We start from the raw sequence: 19,621 nt of genomic DNA on the forward strand, positions 1-19,621 counted from the left end.
TGATACAGTATGTAATCTATTGGCACTGGGATCTTTCATACAGCATAATGTCTTTAAGATCCAGTCAAGTTCATGTATGTATCAATAGCTTGTCCCCATCTATTGTTTTTGTTCTGTTTTGCCAATTTTAAATACATTTTTATTTAAGACATTGCATTTTCCACTTACAATACAGTGCTTGTAAAGTGCAATGTTATTTCCTTTCCCTGTGCACACATTCCATTTTCAAGTATCAAGAATGCCCAGTTTACTACAGCAGCTCAACTATAAAACTGCCATGTAGCAAAAAATTGCTACAAATTTGGCTCCTTCCATGTTGTGCTGAGCAATGCTAAACCTATGCTAGGCTGGCTTAATCAACCTCTTCAATGGTGGGCCCAGAGGAGGCACCACCAGACAGAGGAGCTCCACCACCAGGGAAGCCCCTGGGCATTCCACCTGACATTCCTCCTGGCATGCCTCCTGCAGTCTGGTACAGCTTGGTAATGATGGTGTTGCAGACTTTTTCCAGCTCTTTCTGCTGATGTTCAAATTCTTCCTTCTCTGTAGTCTGGTTCTTATCAAGCCAGTTGATTATTTAATTACACTTATCAAGAATCTTCTGTTTGTCCTCATCATTAATCTTGCCTTGAAGTTTCTCATCCTTAACAGTAGCTTTCATGTTGAAAGCATAAGATTCAAGAGAATTCTTTGAAGACAACTTATTCCGCTGCTTCTCATCTTCAGTTTTATACTTCTCTGCTTCCTGAACCATGCGTTCAATGTCTTCCTTGCTCAAACGGCCCTTGTCATTAGTGATGGTAATCTTGTTCTCTTTTCCTGTGCTCTTATCCACAGTAGAGACATTGAGGATGCCATTGACATCAATATCGAAAGTGACTTCAATCTGAGGAACACCACGGGGGGCAAGAGGTATGCCTGTGATTTCAAACTTGCCAAGCAGGTTGTTATCCTTGGTCATGGCACACTCACCTTCATAAACCTGAATGAGTACACTGGGCTGGTTGTCCGAGTATGTTGTGAAGATCTGCATCTGCTTGCTGGGAATGGTGGTGTTGTGCTTGATGAGGACAATCATGACTCCACCAGCAGTTTCAATTCCAAGGGAAAGAGGAGTGACATCCAACAGCAGCAAGTCTTGAATATTTTCAGATTTGTCTCCAGATAAAATGGTTGCCTGGACAGCTGCACCATAAGCAAAAGCCTCATCAGGGTTGATGCTCTTATTAAGTTCTTTCCCACTGAAGAAGTCCTGTAGAAGTTTCCGAATTTTGGGGATGTGGGTTGAACCACCCACCAGGACAATATCATGGATCTGAGACTTGTCTAGTTTGGCATCCAGAAGGGCTTTCTCCACAGGGTCCAGTGTGCCACTGAACAGGTCAGCATTCAGTTCTTCAAATCGGGCATGGGTAATTGAGGTATAGAAGTCAATTCCTTCATAGAGGGAATCAATCTTAATACTGGCCTGGGTGCTGGAAGAGAGAGTGCACTTAGCATGCTCAGAAGCAGTATGAAGGCGATGGACAGTCCTCTTGTTCTCACTGATGTCCTTCTTGTGCTTGCACTTGAATTCTGCAATAAAATGGTTGACCATCCGGTTGTCAAAGTCTTCTCCACCTAAGTGGGTATCTCCAGCTGTAGATTTGACCTCAAAGATTCCATCCTCAATAGTGAGGATTGACACATCAAAAGTGCCACCACATATATCAAAGATCAGCACATTTCTTTCTGCTCCAACCTTTTTGTCTAAGCTATAGGCAATAGCAGCAGCAGTTGGCTCACTGATAATTCTAAGTACACTGAGCCCAGCAATAGTTCCAGCATCTTTGGTAGCCTGACACTGAGAATCATTAAAGTAAGCAGGTACTGTAACAACAGCATCGGTAACAGTCTTCCCAAGGTAGGCTTCTGCTATTTCCTTCATCTTTGTCAAAACCATGGATGACACCTCCTCTGGATAAAAACTTTTTGTCTCTCCCTTGTATTCTACTTGAACTTCAGGCCTGCCTGCATCATTCACCACCACCATGAAGGGCCAATGCTTCATATCAGACTGGACAACAGCATCATTAAATTTTCGTCCAATGAGGCATTTGGCATCAAAGTGTTAGTGGGATTCATTGCAACTTGGTTCTTTGCAGCATCACCGATCAATCGTTCGGTATCATTAAAGGCGACATAGCTTGGTGTAGTTCTGTTCCCCTGATCATTGGCAATTATTTACACATTTCTGTGCTGGAAGACACCCACACAAGAATGGGTGGTGCCAAGATCAATGCCAACTGCAGGTCCCTTAGACATGGTTGCTGGAGCGCAGGCCCGGGTCCACTGAAGGAGAAAACAACAACCTATAGAGCTGCCGCTGCGTTCAACGAGAAACCCCATCTATTGTTGAGTATGGATGTACCATGTACCACAGTTTATTTAACTACTCACCTATCGAAATATATTTTGGTAGTTTTCAGTTTGGAGCTACTACAGATGAAGCTACTATAAACATTTGTGTAACACTTTCATTTATCTGAGATAAACGCTGAAGAATGCATTTGCTGCATCATAAGGTAGTTGTAGGTTTAGTTTTTTGTTTGTTTCTTTCTTTCTTTGCTTGATTTTGTTTTTAAATTCCCTTTCATTCCTGAAGGATATTTTGCTAGATATAAAATTTACAGTTGACAATTCTTTTATTTCAGTACTTGAGAAGCATTGTGTCACTTCTTTCTGGCCTTCATGACTTTACATGAGAAATCTGTTGTCAATAGAATTTGTGTTTCCATATAGGTAATGCATTATTTCTCTCGGGTTGATTTCAAGATATATATATTTTTATCTTTGGCTTTCAGAATTTAATTCTGATGTGTCTTGGCATATATTTATTTTAGTTTATCCTATTTAGGGTTTTCTAAGCTTCTTGGGTCTCTATGTTTATGATTTTTGCTAAGTTAAAGAAGTTTTCTGCCATTTGTTCTTTGAATATTTTTATTGCATTCTCTGATGCTGATGATATTACTGTTACCTCTTTCATTGTATTCCCATAGGTCCTCTAGACTCTTTTTATTCTCACTTTGTTTTTTCTCTGTTATTAACATTGGGTAAATTCTATTGATCTGTCCTTAAATTCACTGATTTTATGCTCTGTCATTTCCAATCTACCATTAATCCCATCTGGTGATTTTTTTCCAATTCAGTTACCTTATTTTCTATTTTTATAATTTACCTTTGGTATTTTTATATCTTCTATTTCTTTGCTGAAATTTCCTTTTTTTTTCATTTGTTTCAAATGTGTTCCTGATTGCTCACAGAAAACACTTTTTTGGAAAGATGAATTAAAATCCTTGTCAGATAATTCCAACATCTGTCATGTAAGTATTGACATTTCTTGCCTTTCTTTTCTTGTTCAAGTTGTGATTGTCCTGGTTCTTAATAAAATGAATGATCTCTATTGTATCCTAGGCATTTTGGGTATTTTGTCTTGAGACTTAGGATTTTGTTTAATCTTTTTAGCAGGGAGTCATCCTAATTAGGTGTAGCACACAGATCTGGGGAGGGGTTAGAAATTGTTACCTGCTATGCTCCACTGTTACAACCCCATAAAAATATGTAGTGCTGACTCACACCATCTCATTGAAAACGTGTGAGTTGTAAGCTCTGTCCCCATGCCTAAACCAGAAATAATAGTAGTGGAAGAATTATATCACTTAGCCCACATCTCGCAGCCTGATCCACCTTGTTAATGCTGGATGGTAATGAAGGTTTAGCTCCCAACTAGGCTCTGCTGACAGAGTGGGGTGCATGGAATGGAGTGCCAACTAGTCCCTCTTAAAACCACTTTATTCACTTTCATTGTTGCTGAATGTAGGTGAAGACTCATCTCCCTTTGGTACCCTGCTGAAACAGGGGTGAGTGAGAAAGCAGAGTGCCAACTAGCCTGCCTCACCTCTGTAAGTCTTGTTGTTGCTGGCTGGTGTGGCATCCGAGCTCCCTGCTGGATTCCCTCATGACTACCATGGTAAGAGAGTTGGAAGCACTGCCTTCTGCCACCACGTGGTGGATGGAAGATCAGCTTTCTGCTCAACCCTGCCAAAATTAATTTGGTGGGGGATTCTGAGAGAAGCCTGCTTCCACCAAGCTGGGGATGAAAATCAGATCCTTGCTTTGCCCACAACCAGTCAGGGGAAACAAATCACCAGACCCTGTTCCTACAGGAAGGAGGAGGTGGGCAGATAAGGTCCATTCAGCCTGCCTTGATTTGAGGTGGGGGGTTATAGAATGCTAGATTTTCCATCAGTATTTGTCAGGATTAGGTCGTGTACTATGTATTTTTTCTCTGTTCTGTTAGGCTATGCTTTTTCCAGTCTTTCGGGTAAGGGGAACAGTTTTTTTTCTTCAGCTGTGCTCATCGGTGACTTTGAATTGAGGGCCTCTCCACTTTCCCATTCAGGATATATGGGAGGCAAAAGGAAATCCACTACATCATTACTTTAATCTCATGTCCCTAGACAGTCCGCTCTCTCTTCCCATCATTCAGAGTCTGCTTATAACTTTTTTCTGTTTTGTTACAACTAGGGAATTTATTTGCAAGAGGAAGCACTAGGGAGAAATAGGATTCCCATCTTGGCAGACCTGGAAGTTAGAAAGGCAATTTTAACACCAAAAGGAGTTGAAAGGACATAATCTCAGAATAAATGATAGTCCTTCAAAAGAAAGGAAGCTAGAAATCATACATTGAAATATAAAATTAATATGTCCCTCTTTTTTTCTCATTTCATCAAGGCCTACTAAAATCCTAGTTATTAACCAGCATGCAGACCTATGTTTGACAAGATTGGTTTAAGGTATATCACATGTGTTCATACAACTTTGGCTTTTTAAGCTGTCCAAATAAGTTGGATGGTTTGAGGATCACAGATAAAAAAACTCTCTATATACAAATGTTTCCCCCACTGTCTTAAGAGTAAGAATCTAGATGACACATAGATAGATAGATAGATAGATAGATAGATAGATACTATTAAATTGTATAACTTCCATGCATCTCATATTGTATGATAGGAATACCCAATAAAATAGACATAGAAAGTGAAATTAAACTAGCTACACAAGAAGTTCTTTAAAATATATATTTTTAAGATGGTCATGAAGAACCTAAGGGCAGGATGGGAATAAAGATGCAGACCCACTAAAGGATGGACTTGAGGACACGGGGAGGGGGAAGGGTAAGCTGGGACAAAGTGAGAGAATGGCATGGACATATATACACTGCCAAATGTAAAATAGATAGCTAGTGGGAAGCAGCCTCAGAGAACAGGGAGATCAGCTCGGTGCTTTGTGACCATCTAGAGGGGTGGGATAGGGAGGGTGGGAGAGAGGGAGATGCAAGAGGGAAGAGATATGGGGATATATGTATATGTATAGCTGATTCACTTTGTTATAAAGAAGAAACTACCACACCATTGTGAAGCAATTATTCTCCAATACAGATGTTCAAAAAATGCTTTTTATAAAATAAATTTTTGTTATTTTTTGCCAGCTTTTAAAGATTGAAGTTTTTCTTATATTACAAAGCAGCATAATCTCAGAATTTATTAAAAAAAGAAGAATTCACAATCCAGGTGATTTCGTTTGGTAGTTATTTCCAGTAATATAATTTCTACAACAATCTCCAGTTACCTTTGGTAAGGCGACTTCCTAAGCACACAGTGTAATTTTTCATAAATTTAACCATAAATAATATTAAGTGATAACACAGGAACCAAGAAGTGTTATTAATCAAGACCAAATAAGAAAATAAAAAGAGAACTATATTCATGCAGTTGTGTGCTGAGTATTTTAGAAAACATTAATTTCTGTACTACAAACACACAGGAGATCTAGAATAAGATGCATTTTATAAACAGTACAAAGTCCATAAGGAAAAATTTTATAGGATCTTATTGATTTCCCATATAAAGGAGTTAGTGGTTAACAATTTTCAGGATTGCTCTTTTATAAGATTTTTTTTAAGCCTGGCTAAGATATTCACTCCTAAGTAAAGGCAGGCCAGTCTGGATGAGTAATTCATTGACACCACCCTTTTTTCTACACTTATACATTTTGGGGGGATCTTTGACTCAGATGTTACTCTTCATTTATAAATTTCAAATTTCATCTATTTCATGAACCTCCACTGAAGCTCAATGTATCCACTAATTTGGCACTTACATACTACTTTCTGGCATCTCTTGTATTGAGATGTATTGATATTTCTGTCTTGTATTATTTATTAATTATCAAAATATTTTTAGCATCTTGATGGGTGTTACTTCTTCAACTAAAAATAAGCTTTTAAGGGTAGGGATCAGGTCATATATCTCTGTATTGTCCACAGTGGTAGACCTAAGGTCATAATAGAAAACTTTTATTGAACACTTACTATGTGTCAGAAACTGTGCTACATACTTTATATGTATTATCCAATTTAATTCTCAAAAAAACACCCTGTGAAAGAGGGTATTGTAACTAATTACATTTTACAGATAGAGAGATAAAGTGAAGGGAGGTCAAGAAACTTGTACACAACCATACAGCTGATAAATCATCTCATAGTAGTATCTAACAGATTAAAAACCATATATTATATTGCTCCCCACACAGTGAGTTCTTATATATAACTTTATGAAGGAATGAATGAAATTGATTCCTAATAATTCAACCTTCTAAAACCCTTAGATAAAATAACCTAACTGGGATGCAAAAGTACTTGATTGATTCAGTGAATTCAGTTTAAAAATGTCGAAACAATTTTAAAAATTAATTTAATTTGTTCAGTGCTAAGCAGACAAACAAAAATGGATTGACTGGGGCTTCCCTGGTGGCGCAGTGGTTGAGAGTCTGCCTGCCAATGTAGGGGACATGGGTTCGTGCCCCAGTCCGAGAAGATCCCACATGCCGCAGAGCGGCTGGGCCTGTGAGCCATGGCCGCTGGGCCTGCGCGTCCGGAGCCAGTGCTCCACAACGGGAGAGGCCACAGCAGTGAAAGGCCCGCGTACCACAAAAGAAAAAAAAGAAAAAAGAAAAAAAATGGATTGACTGAACTTTTCACTATTTGTGGCTAAAATTTTGAGTTATAACTCAATGTAAAATTTAATTAAATAAGAAAATTGCAAATATTTTAAAACAGTAAGAAAATAAATATTCTATTCTGACTATTGGGGGGGGGAGCAAGCAGAAGTAGAATTCAAACCTAACCTTCTCCAAAAGCTGTGCTAACATTTATTTAATATATCTACTGTGATGTATGTGTTTTACAGATACAACCAAAGTCTTAACAATCATTGCTTTGAGAGTGATAATACTACATCTGTACACTTTTCCTCTTTCTACTTTTTCTATTTTTTAAATATACTTAAATGAGCATGTGTTATTTTTACAATTATAGACAAAATTTTAACGTCTTTTTTTTTGAGGTAAAGAAAAATGTCAGACCAAGTTTTTCAAAAGAGAAAGGGTTAAATGATGTTCAGAATCATTGGACAATCAGCTTCAAAATGAGCTAACAAAGCTTAGTTTAGGTCAATTGAAAAAATTAAATATAAATTTATTCAAAATATTTTATCCTTCCAGCAGCAGCTTAATATCACAGATACTTTCCATGTGAATGATGAGTCTATATGCTCTTGGCCTTTAGATTTACCCTAACTTGAAGATCTTATGGAAAAACCTAAACGAACTTCTTGGCCAGCCCAATATTTCTTCACAGAGATATACCAAATGTTTTGGAAATTATCGTATATGAATTATTTGATGATTCAGAAAATACACTGGAGCAGGCTATATCTAATGGAAAACTATACAGACACTGCTCCTATCAATTTAGAATCAGAACCACCCCAGAGACTAAAGTCAATCACTTCAGGAGGCCAGAGATAATATTCAGAGTATAAATAGCTTTGCTTTATATTCTTGTCCATGAACATTTAATCTTGCAAACATAAGGGGACAAACCAGGGTGCTTATAAGTACTTATTTTTAACTAATAAGTACTTTTTTTTTTTTTTTTTGCGGTACACGGGCCTCTCACTGCTGTGGCCTCTCCCGTTGTGGAGCACAGGCTCCGGACACGCAGGCTCAGCGGCCATGGCTCACGGGCCTAGCCGCTCCGCGGCATGTGGGATCTTCCCGGTCCGGGGCACGAACCCGCGTCCCCTGCATCGGCAGGCGGACTCTCAACCACTGTGCCACCAGGGAAGCCCAATAAGTACTTTTTATTTCCACCCCTAAGATTCTGTTTTCTGTTCCAGAAAGCATATTGAATCCTTGGAGCTTTAAGTTGTGTTTTGATTGTTTTAATTTTTTTTAACAATTAGTTATGGGATTGTGATTGCATTATCAAGCAATACTTCATAAAGAATGATTCAACTAAAAAATAAATGCTCAGTTAGGATAAATTACCACCATATGGCATGTATACTACAGTCAAGATCATGAAGCCCTAATAATAAGCCTTTGGCACAGAAATAATTTACCTAAAATGGAAATATAAGCATTCTTTTGGTTCATTGTTTTAACATTAATGACAGCTCTTATTAGACTAGATAAACCTTAACATTACTATATTACTAAATGATAAATCCTTTTAAAATGAAAAGAAAACCTCATAGCAGGTATTTTAAACAGATTTGTAGAGGTAACAACTTATATACCACAAAATGCATGCATTTAAAGTGTACAATTCAATGTTTTTTGTATATTCATACAGTTACGTGACCATCTACACAGCTGAATTTTAGAACATATTCATCACCCTAAAAAGAAAGCCTGTACCCATAAGCTGTTACTGCCAATTAACCTAGACACCCCTGCTAGGCCTGGGCAAGAAACAATCTACTTTCTGTCTCTGTATTTGTATACTCTGAATATTTCCTATAAATAGAAACATACAATACTTGGTCTTTTGTGATGAACTTCTTTCACTTAGAATGTTTTCAAGGTTCTCCATGTTGTAGTATGTATCATAACTTCCTTTTATGGTGAAATATTATTCCTATGTATGCATAAATAATAATTTGTTTATCCATTTTTCAGTTGATGGACATTGGATGTGTTTCCACTTTATAGCTATTGAGAACAATGCTACTATGAATACTCTTGCACAAGCTTTTCTGTGGGTATGAGTTGTCATTTATTTTCTCTGTGTATCTAGATGTAGAATTGCTGAGTCATATAGTAACGCTATATTTAACATTTAGAGGAACTTCCTAACTGTTTTCCAAAGAGTCTTCACCATTTAACATTTCTACCAGCACTGTATTATGGCTCAGTTTCCCTACATCATTACCAACACTTGTTATTGACTATCTTTTGCTTTATAGCCATTTTAGTGTGTGGTAAATGGTATCTGCTGGTAGTTTTTGTTTTTGCTCTCTAATTGTTTTTTTTTTTTTTTTTTTGTGGTACGCGGGCCTCTCACCGATGTGGCCTCTCCCGCTGCAGAGCACAGGCTCCGGACACGCAGGCTCAGCGGCCATGGCTCACGGGCCCAGTCACTCCACGGCACATGGGGTCCTCCCGGTTTGGGGCACAAACCCGTGTCCCCTGCATCAGCAGGTGGACTCTCAACCACTGCACCACCAGGGAAGCCCCTGCTGGTAGTTTTGAGTTGCAGTACCCTGATGACTAATAACGTTCAGCAACTTTCATGCCCTTATTGGACATTTGCTTATCTCCTTTGGAGAGAAGTCTATTCAAATCATTCGCCCATTTTTAAATGGATTATCTGCATTTTTATTGTTGAGTGTGTACTATATTACTAAATGATAATATGTAACAGTTCTTTACATATACTGTATTCAAGACTATTATCAGATATACAATGTGAAAATAATATCTCCCATTGTGTAGGCTCTCTTTTTACTCTCTTGATGGTGTTCTTTGAAGCTCAAAAGTTTTTTTTTTAATTTTGATAAACTCCAATTGCACTGATTATTTTTAGATTGCTTGTATTTTTGGTGTTACACCTAAAGAAACCACTTCAAATTCAAGATTTCAAAGATTTATTCCTATGTTTTCTTTTAAGAGTTTTATGACTTCTGGAATTACATTTAAGTTTATGACATATTTTGAGTTAAGTTTTGCATATAGTGCAGTGTAGGGGCACAACTTTATTCTTTTGCATGTAGATATCCAATAGTTCCAGCACCATTTGTTGAAAATACTATTTTCTCCCATTGGGTTGCTATGGAATCTCTGTCAAAAATAAATTTACCATAAATGTAATTATATTCTATTCCATTTATCTATTCATCAATTCTATTCCCTTTGCTTATGGCAGGGCCACATTTTGTTGATTACCATAACTTTATAAAAAGTTTTGAAACCAGTAAGTGTTGGTCTTCCAAACTTATTCTTCTTTTTACAGATTATTTTGGATATTTTAGGTCCTTTGAGTTTTCACATGAATTTCAGGGGCAGCTTGTCAGTTACTGTAAGGAAGCCAACAGGGATTCTCATGAACAGTACATTGAATCTGCAGACAAGTTTGAGGAGTATTGCAGTCTTAATAATATTAAATTTTTCAATCAATTAATATGAAATATCTTTATACTTATTTGGTTGTCTTTAGTTTCTTTCAACAATATTTTGTAGTTTTCAGTGTACAAGTCTTGTAATTCTTGTATTAAATTTATTCCTAAATATTTATTCTTTTGATGCTATCACAAATGTAATTCTTTTTTTAATTTAATTTTTAGATTGTTCATTGCTAGTATATAGAATAAAAATTTTTGTAAAATTTTATCTTGCATTCTGCAATCTTGCTGAACTTTTTATTAGTCATAGTAGTTTTTAGTGGATTCTTTATATATTTCTGTGTACAAGATTGAGAAATCTGCAAATTGAGATCATGTACTTCCCTTCAAAACTGTTTTTTAAAATATATTTTCATTACCTAATTACTTTGACAATAACAATCTCAAGAAATATGTAATGTAAGAGGTGGGAGTGGACATCCATGTCTTGATTCTGAACTTAGTGGAAAGCTCTCAGTCTATAGCCATACAGTACGATTTTAATTGTGATTTTTTTTCATAAATGCATTTCATCAGGTTAAGGAAGTTCCCTTCTATTCAAAGATTGTCAATAGTTTTAACTTAAAAGTGTGTCAGATTTGGGAGGATGGGAGGTAGATGCAAGAGGGAAGGGATATGGGGATATAAGTATACTTATAGCTGATTCACTTTGTTCTATAGCAGAAACTAACACGACAATGTAAAACAACTATACTCCAATAAAGATGTTAAAAAAAATGTGTGTCAGATTTTGTCCAGTTCTTCTTCTGAATCTATTGAGATGATCATTTGTATCTTGTCCTTCATTCTATAGGTGTATTACATTAGTGGATTTTTAGATGTTAAACCATCCTTGCATTCCTGGAATAAATCCCCCATGGATATGTTGTGTAATCTTTTTATACATGTTACTGTATTTAGTTTGTTATTTTATTGAGAATTGCTCTGTCTGAATTCATGAGGGATATCGGTCTGTATACTTTTGTGTTATCATTTTCTGGTTATGATATTAAAGGAAGTAAATGCTAATAGAAAGAATTGGGAAAAGCTGCATTCTCTTGTATATATTGGAAGACCGTGTGGATAACTGGAATTAATTCATATTTTTTTCAGTTTTATTAATATATATCGACATATAATGCTGTGTAAAGTTAAGATGTACAGTGTGATGATCTAATGCACTTATATATTGCAATATGATTACAATGGTAGTGTTAGTTAACACCTCTATTATGTCACATAATTATCATTTCTTTTCTGTGGTGATAACATTTAAGATTTACTCTCTTAGCAACTTTCAAGTATATAATACTGTATTGGTAACTATAATCACAATGTTGTACATTAGATATTCAGAAATTGTTCACCTTCTAACTGGAAGTATGTACTCATTGACCAACTCCCCATACTCCAGCCCCTGGTAACCATTATTTAATCTCTTTTTCTGAATTGGACTTTTTACATTCCACATATAAGTGAAATCATGCAGTATTTGTCTTTTCCTGACTGATTTACTTCATGTAGCAAAATGCCCTCAAGGTACATATATGTTGTTGCAAATGGCAGGATTTCCTTCTTTTTTATGGCTAAATAATATATTTGTATATATTACATTACATTATATTATATTATATTATCACTTCTTCTTTTCCATTCATCTGTTTGTGGATGCTTAGGTTGTTTTCATATCTTGGCAATTATGAATAATATTTCAATAAACATGGGACTGCAGATCTCTTTGATGTCCTCTTTTCATTTCTTTTGGATATACATCTAGAAGTGGAATTGCTGGATCACATGGTATCTCTATTTTTAAATTTGTGTTGAACTTCTGTAATGTTTCCATAGTAGCTAAATAAATTTGCAATCCCACTTATAGTGTACCAGTGTTCCCTTATCTCCATATCCTAAAGAACACTTATTATCTCTTGTCTTCCTGATGATAGTCATTTTAATAGTTATGAGGTAATATCTCATCATGGTTTTATTTGTGTTTCCCTGATGATTAGTAATGATTGAGCATCTTTTCATGTACCTGTTGGACATTTGGATATCTTCCTTGGAAAAATGTTTATTCAGTCTCTCTGCCCACTTTTTAATCATATTGTTTTTTACTGAGTTTATATATTGCAGGTATTAACCCTTTATCAACTCTATGGTTTGCAAATATTTTTCTCATTTCATTAAGTTGACTTTTCATTTGTTTGTTTTTGTTTTGTTTCCTTTTGCTTTTTGTTCTGTGCAGAAACTTTTAAAATTGTATGTAGTCTCACTTATTGATTTTTTACATTTGTTGTTTGTTCTTCTGGTGTCATATCCAAAAATCATTGCTAAGACCAATATCAGGGAGCCTCCCATGTGTTTTCTACTGGCAGTTTTATGATAGATCTTATGTTTAAGTCTTTAATCCATTTTGAGTTAATTTTTTTGGTGGTGTAAAATAAGAGTCCAATTTTGTTCTTCTTCATGTGGTTATCCAGTTTTCTCAACACCATTTGTGGAAGAGACTACCATTTCCCCAGAAGCATTCTTGGCTCCCTTGTCAAATATTAGCTGACCATATTAGCTGACCATAAATGTGGGGGTTTATTCTTGGGCTCTTGATTCTTTTCCATTGGTCTATGTGTCTATTTTTATGCCAGTACCATACTGTTTTGATAGGTTTGTAGTGTGATTTAACATCAGGAAGTGTGCTGCCTCTGACTTTGTTCTTCTTTCTCAGAATTGCTCTTGCATTTTGGGTCTCTGTGAAAATGCCACTGGAATTTTAATAGAGATTGCATTAAATCTATAGATGGCTTTGAGTAGTATGGTCGTTTTAACAATACTAGTTCTTTCCATCTAAGAACAAAGGATATCTTTCCATTTGTTTGTATCTTCTTCAATTTCTTTCATCAGAGCCTTATAGTTTTCAGTGTACAGATTTTTCACCTCATTATTTACATTTATTCCTAAGTAGTTTATTGTTTTCCATGCTATTGTGAATGGAATTGTTTATTTATTTTCAGGTATTTTGGTTTTAATGTATAAAAACAACTGATTTCTGTATGTTGATTTTGTATTTTACAACTTTACTGAATTTGTTGTTTAGTTTGTAACAGTTTTTTGATTGAGTCTTTAGGATTTTCTATATATAAGATCTTATCATCTGCTAATAAAGACTTTACTTCTTTCTTTCCATATTGAATGACTTTCATTTGTTTATCATGCCTGAATGTTCTAGCTAGGACTTCCAGTACTATGTTCAGTAACAGTGTTGAAAGTGAGCACTTTTGTCTTATTCCTCATCTTAAAGGAAAAGCTTTCAACCTTTCACTGGTGAGTATGATGTTAGGTATGGGTTTGTCTTATGTGACCTTTACTGTGTCAATGTATGTTCCTTCTATACCCAATTTATTGAGAGCTTTTATCATGAAAGAATGTTTGATATTTTCAAATTCTTTTACTGCATCAATTAAAATGATCATATAATTTTTATCTTTCATTCTATTAATGTGGCATATCACATTTATTGATTTGTGTTTGTTTGAATCATTCTTGTATCCCAAGGATAGATCTCACTAAATTGTGGCATGTGATCCTTTTAATGTGTTGTTGAATTTGATTTGCTAATATTTTGTTCAGAATTTTTGCATCTATGTTCATCAGGGATATTGATCTGTATTTTTCTTTTCCGATTGTGTCCTTAACTGACTTTGGTGTCAGGGTAATGCTGGCCTCGTATAATGAGTTTGGTAGTGTTCCCTCCTCTTCAAGTATTTGGAAGAGTTTGAGAAGGATTGGCCTTAATTATTTCTTAAATATTGTGTAGAAATCACCAGTGAAACCACCTGGTCATTGTTTTCTTCCTTTGTTGTTGTTTTCTTTTGTATTTTTATTTTTATGATTATTGATTCAAACTCCTTACTCGTTATTAATCTTTTTTATATTTTCTATTTGCCACGATAACTATTGATGAGTTGCATGCTTCTAAGAATGTATCCATTTCTTCTAGGTTATCCAATTTATTGGTGTTCATAGTAGTCTCTTATGAGCCTATATATTTTTGTAGTATCAGTTGTAATGTCTCCTCTTTCATTTCTGATTTTATTTATTTGAGTTTTCTCTCTTATTTTTAGTCACTGAATTATTCAACCCCAGGATTTCTGTGTTTTTTTTTACTATTTCTATCTGTGTTAAGTTTGTCATGTTTATTGTCATGTTTTTCATGATTTTGTTGAATTTTCTTACATTGATTTCTTGTACTTCATTGAGTTTCCTTTAAACACCTCATTGAGTTTCCTTTAAACACCTATTTTGAATTCCCTATCAGGTAAATCAGATCTCCATACCTTTGCTTTTGGTTACTAGCAGATTTTTGTGATCTTTAGGCGATATAATGTTTCCTTGATTTTTCATGTTCCTTGGAGTTTTGTGTTGCTGTTTTCACATTTAAAGTATAAGTCACTTTCTCTAATCTTTACTGGTTTCATGGGAGAGATAACTTTTATATCAGTCTTGCTATAGATTCTGAGGCTTTCTCAGAACTTGTATGAATACACCTGTTTTACACTTCTTGTCCCTTCTTATGGCAGAATAATTAAGCTTGTGTATCTTCTCTTGATCCCATAATGCTTCAGGCTGGTTGCTGACACCCTCTCTTTCCTTTTCCCAGAGGTGGCACTACAGCTCATGTTTGTGGTTTCTCCCTTTCCTGCAGAGCCTGATCTGCTCTCTGTGCATGCTTCCTGTCTGTGAAGAGCTTTTGCTCTCACTGCGACCCTCAAGAGCACACAGGAAGCTGGATGCAGAGTGAGGGATATTTGGGTTTGGAACACAGTGCACCGGGGGTGCCACTGGGTTAGATGATATCTGAGGGTGATGTTTTCTCCTCAGCTCATAGGCAGACTTTCTGAATTCCAGATTGCAGTCAGCAGGAGCCCTGTACTTTTAATGCCTTCTGAGACACTTATCTGCCTCTTTCCTCATCTCTTCCATCCCTCCAGTCATGGAGCTCCCCGTTTCATACTCTGGATGCTGTGAAAAAGAAATGAGTCATTTTGGCAGGGTCCTGTACAGCTGGGGAATCCAAGCATTCACAAATTTTCTCTTCCTTTACCCCAGGGAAGAAATCAATGGACATCTTGGTTAGCCCTAAGCTGTGCTGTCTTGGGAAAGAAGTGATGCTGGCAAAGTCAAACTGTTTCTCTTACCCACTCTAATGCATGCAAACTTTTTTTCCCAGCAGAGTGCTGTAACTTCTTCTTTGGGAAACCTAGACTTCCACAAAGGCTTACTCCTCCATAGGTTACTGCCTTGTTAGTGTTCTCCAGGTGCTCCCAGAACTCAGCTGAGGGGGGCAGGAACTAGTTCAGTCTCCTGTAGGTTCCATAGGTGGAACTGAAATCTGTCTGCCTCTTACCCAATGCACAGGTAGGCGAGACCTCCTTCAGGATCTCTTGGTGTATGGTGCTGGATCCCAAAACATCTACAAAGGTACTTTTGTTTATGGATGCAAGCCAAATTTTTGTTGTTAAAAAGGGGGACAAAAAAACAAGGAATGTTTTATGTCACCATTATGCTAACGTCACTCTTTAATTCATATTTAAATATTTGTTAGAATTCATCAGTGAAACTGCCTGAGCATGGGCTTTTCTTTGCAGGATTTTTAAAAAATACCAATTAATGCTTGCTTAAAATCTATTCAAAGTTTCTATTGCAGTAGCTGATTTCATCCAAGTTATCTAATTTGTTTTCATACACTTATTCATTGAATTTCCTTGAAATTGTGTTGATTTCTATAAAGTCAGTAGTGATATCCTTTATCTCACCTTGGTTTTAATCATTTTGATTTTCTTTCTTGTTTCTTGATAATTCTACCTAAATGTTGACCAATTTTTAATATTTTCTAAGAGCCAACTTTTCTTTTTATTGATTTTATTTATCATTTCTATTCTACAGTTCATTAATTCTGTGCCAATTTACTTTATTTTTTCCTTCTGATTGCTTTAGGCTTAGTTGCTTTTTTAATCTACTTCCTTAAGGTGAAAGATTAGGTTATTGTATTGAGATCTTTCTTCTTATTTAATATAGGTGTTTACAGCTGCAATATTTTCTTTAAGTACTATCACATTCCATAAGTTTTCTTCCATTGCTTTCATTTTATTCATCTTTAAATATTTTTTATTTCACTTGCAATTTCTTCTTTGACACCTTGGTTATTAGTAACATGCTTTTCAAAGTTTACACAAACACCTAAATTTTCCAAAATTACTTTGGTATTTATTTCTAGGTTTTTTTGTTTATTTGTTTTAATTTTTACTGGGGTATAGTTGTTTTACAATTTTGTGGTAGTTTCTACTGTACATCAAAGTGAATCAGCCATATGTATACATATATCCCCTCTTTTTTGGATTTCCTTCCCATTTAGATCACCACAGAGCACTAAGCAGACTTCCCTGTGCTATACAGCTTGTTCTCATTAGTTATCCATTTTATACATTTTAGTGTATAAAACTAATTGTATATATGTCAATCCCATTCTCCCAATTCATCCCACCCCACTTTTCCCCCCTTGGTGCTCATACGTTTGTTCTCTAGGTTTGTGTCTCTATTTCTGCCTTGCAAACAGGTTCATCTGTACCATTTTTCTATATTCCACATATATACATTAATATATGATATGTTTTTCTGACTAGAAAGAGAAAAACATATCATATATTAATGTATATATGTGGAATATAGACAGTCTCTAGGTCCATCCACGTCTCTACAAATGACCCAATTTCATTCCTTTCTTATGGCTGACTAATATTCATTCTATTTATGTACCACATCTTCTTTATCCATTCATCTGCCTATGGATATTTAAGTTGCTTCCATGACCTAGTTATTGTAAATAGTGCTGCAATGAACATTGGGGTGCATGTGTCATTTTGAATTATGGTTTTCTCTGCGTATATGCCCAGTAGTGGGATTGCTGGATCATATGGTAGTTCTATTTGTAGTTTTTTAAGGAACTTCCATACGGTTCTCCATAGTGGCTGTATCAATTTACATTCCCACCAACAGTGCATGAGGGTTCCCTTTTCTCCACAACCTGTCCAGCATTTATTGTTTGTAGATTTTTTGATGATGGCCATTCTGACCAGTGTGAGGTGATACCTCATTGTAGTTTTGATTTGCATTTCTCTAATAATTAGTGATGCTGAGCATCTTTTCATATGCCTCTTGGCCATCTGTATGCCTTCTTTGGAGAAATGTCTATTTAGGTCTTCTGTCCAGTTTTTGATTTGGTTGTTTGTTTTTTTGATGTTAAACTGCATGAGCTGTTTGTATATTTTGGAGATTAATCCCTTAGTTGCTTCATTTGTAAATATTTTCTCCCTTTCTGAGGGTTGTCTTTTAATCTTGTTTATGGTTTCCTTTGCTGTGGACTACCTTTTAAGTTTAATTGGGTCCCGTTTGTTTATTTGTGTTTTTATTTTCATTACTCTAGGAGGTAGGTCAAAAAGAATCTTGTTGTGAATATGTCAAAGAATGTTCTTCTTATGCTTTTCCTCTAAGACTTTTATAGTATCTGGTCTTACATTTAGGTCTTTAATCCATTTTGAGTTTATGTTTGTTTATGGTGTTAAGGAGTGTTCTAATTTCATTCTTTTATATATAACTGTCCAGTTTGCCCAGCACCATTTATTGAAGAGACTGTCTTTTCTCCATTGTGTATCTTTGCCTCCTTTGTCATAGATTAGTTGACCATAGGTGTGTGGGTTTATTTCTGGGCTTTCTATCCTGTTCCATTGATCTATACTTCTGTTTTTGTGCCAGTACCATACTGTCTTGATGACTGTAGCTTTGTAGTTTCCACAAGTAACTTACATAATTACCATAACACCAATAAGCAGTGATCAGCCAATAACAATCACAAGCCAAGTGCCATAGCTATACTGCACAGCAATTCCCAAAGCCTCCTCACTAAAACAAGCAAACAAACAAACAAAAAGTCACCAGAATCCCCAGTATCATAAATTACTCAATCCCCCCATCCTGTTAAATTTAAACACAGTATCTACTTTTTCATCCTTTAGAACATAAAGAACCATTACAAGCTCCATTAACATCCCTGAAAGAAACATCCCTACAACGGTTTTATTAGAAACTCAGACCTTAGGATACCACTCAGTAGCCATAGCTGTAGTATAACCAAATACCACAAATATGTTCCCCAAATAAATTTTAAAAATGCATTAAACCCAAAAATGATCCACTAAATTTTATTACAATCCCACAACCAATGCCACCACTCACAGTTAACTCAAGCCAACCACAAATAGTTGAATGTTTTGAGGAAAAACCTACAAAACTAAATATAAAAATAGTACTTAAAATAAATACCATGTATGTCATAATTTTTCTTACTTGGAATCTAAACATGTTCAATGACGTGAAAAATCATTGCTGTATTTCAACTGTAAGAACACTAATGACCAACATTTGAACATCCCACACTTTTATCTGAATTATTAACAACACAATTATTGATCTTCCAGCTCCATCAAACATTTCATCATGATGAAACTTTGGTTCCTTATTCAGTATTTGTTTAGTTCTACAAATCTTGACAGGGTTATTTCTAGTAATAAGTTACACATCAGGTACAATAACTGTCTTCTCTTCCGTAACACACATTGGCCGAGATGTAAATTACAGATGAATCATCTGATACCTACAGGCAAACGGAGCTTCCATGTTCTTTATTTGCTTATATATTAATGTAGGGTGAGACCTTTATTATGGATCCTACACTTTCCTAGAAACATGAAATGTTGGAGTTATTCTGTTGTTGACTGTAATAGCTACAGCATTCATAGGTTACATTTTACCATGAGGCCAAATATCCCTCTGAAGGGCAATAGTCATCACAAACCTCCTTTCAGCAATTCCTTACATTGGCACTTAACTAGTCAAATGAATCTGAGGAGGGTTCTCAGTTGATAAGGCAACCTTACATGATTATTTGCCTTCCACTTTATCCTTCCATATATCATTGCAGCCTTAGCAGTCATCCACATACTATTTCTCCGTGAAACGTGTTCTAA

At 35.7% G+C, this 19,621-nt stretch overlaps 1 pseudogene; it reads right to left on the reverse strand.

Moving 5' to 3' along the window:
• Nucleotides 1–330: 330 nt before the first annotated feature.
• On the reverse strand, nt 331–2,366 carry LOC113614235 (heat shock cognate 71 kDa protein pseudogene; annotated as a pseudogene).
• Nucleotides 2,367–19,621: the final 17,255 nt, after the last annotated feature.

Source organism: Aethalodelphis obliquidens, unplaced genomic scaffold, assembly GCF_003676395.1.
Source record: "Aethalodelphis obliquidens isolate GAN/ISIS:26980383/991018 unplaced genomic scaffold, ASM367639v1 scaffold92, whole genome shotgun sequence".
Lineage (NCBI taxonomy): Eukaryota > Metazoa > Chordata > Mammalia > Artiodactyla > Delphinidae > Aethalodelphis > Aethalodelphis obliquidens.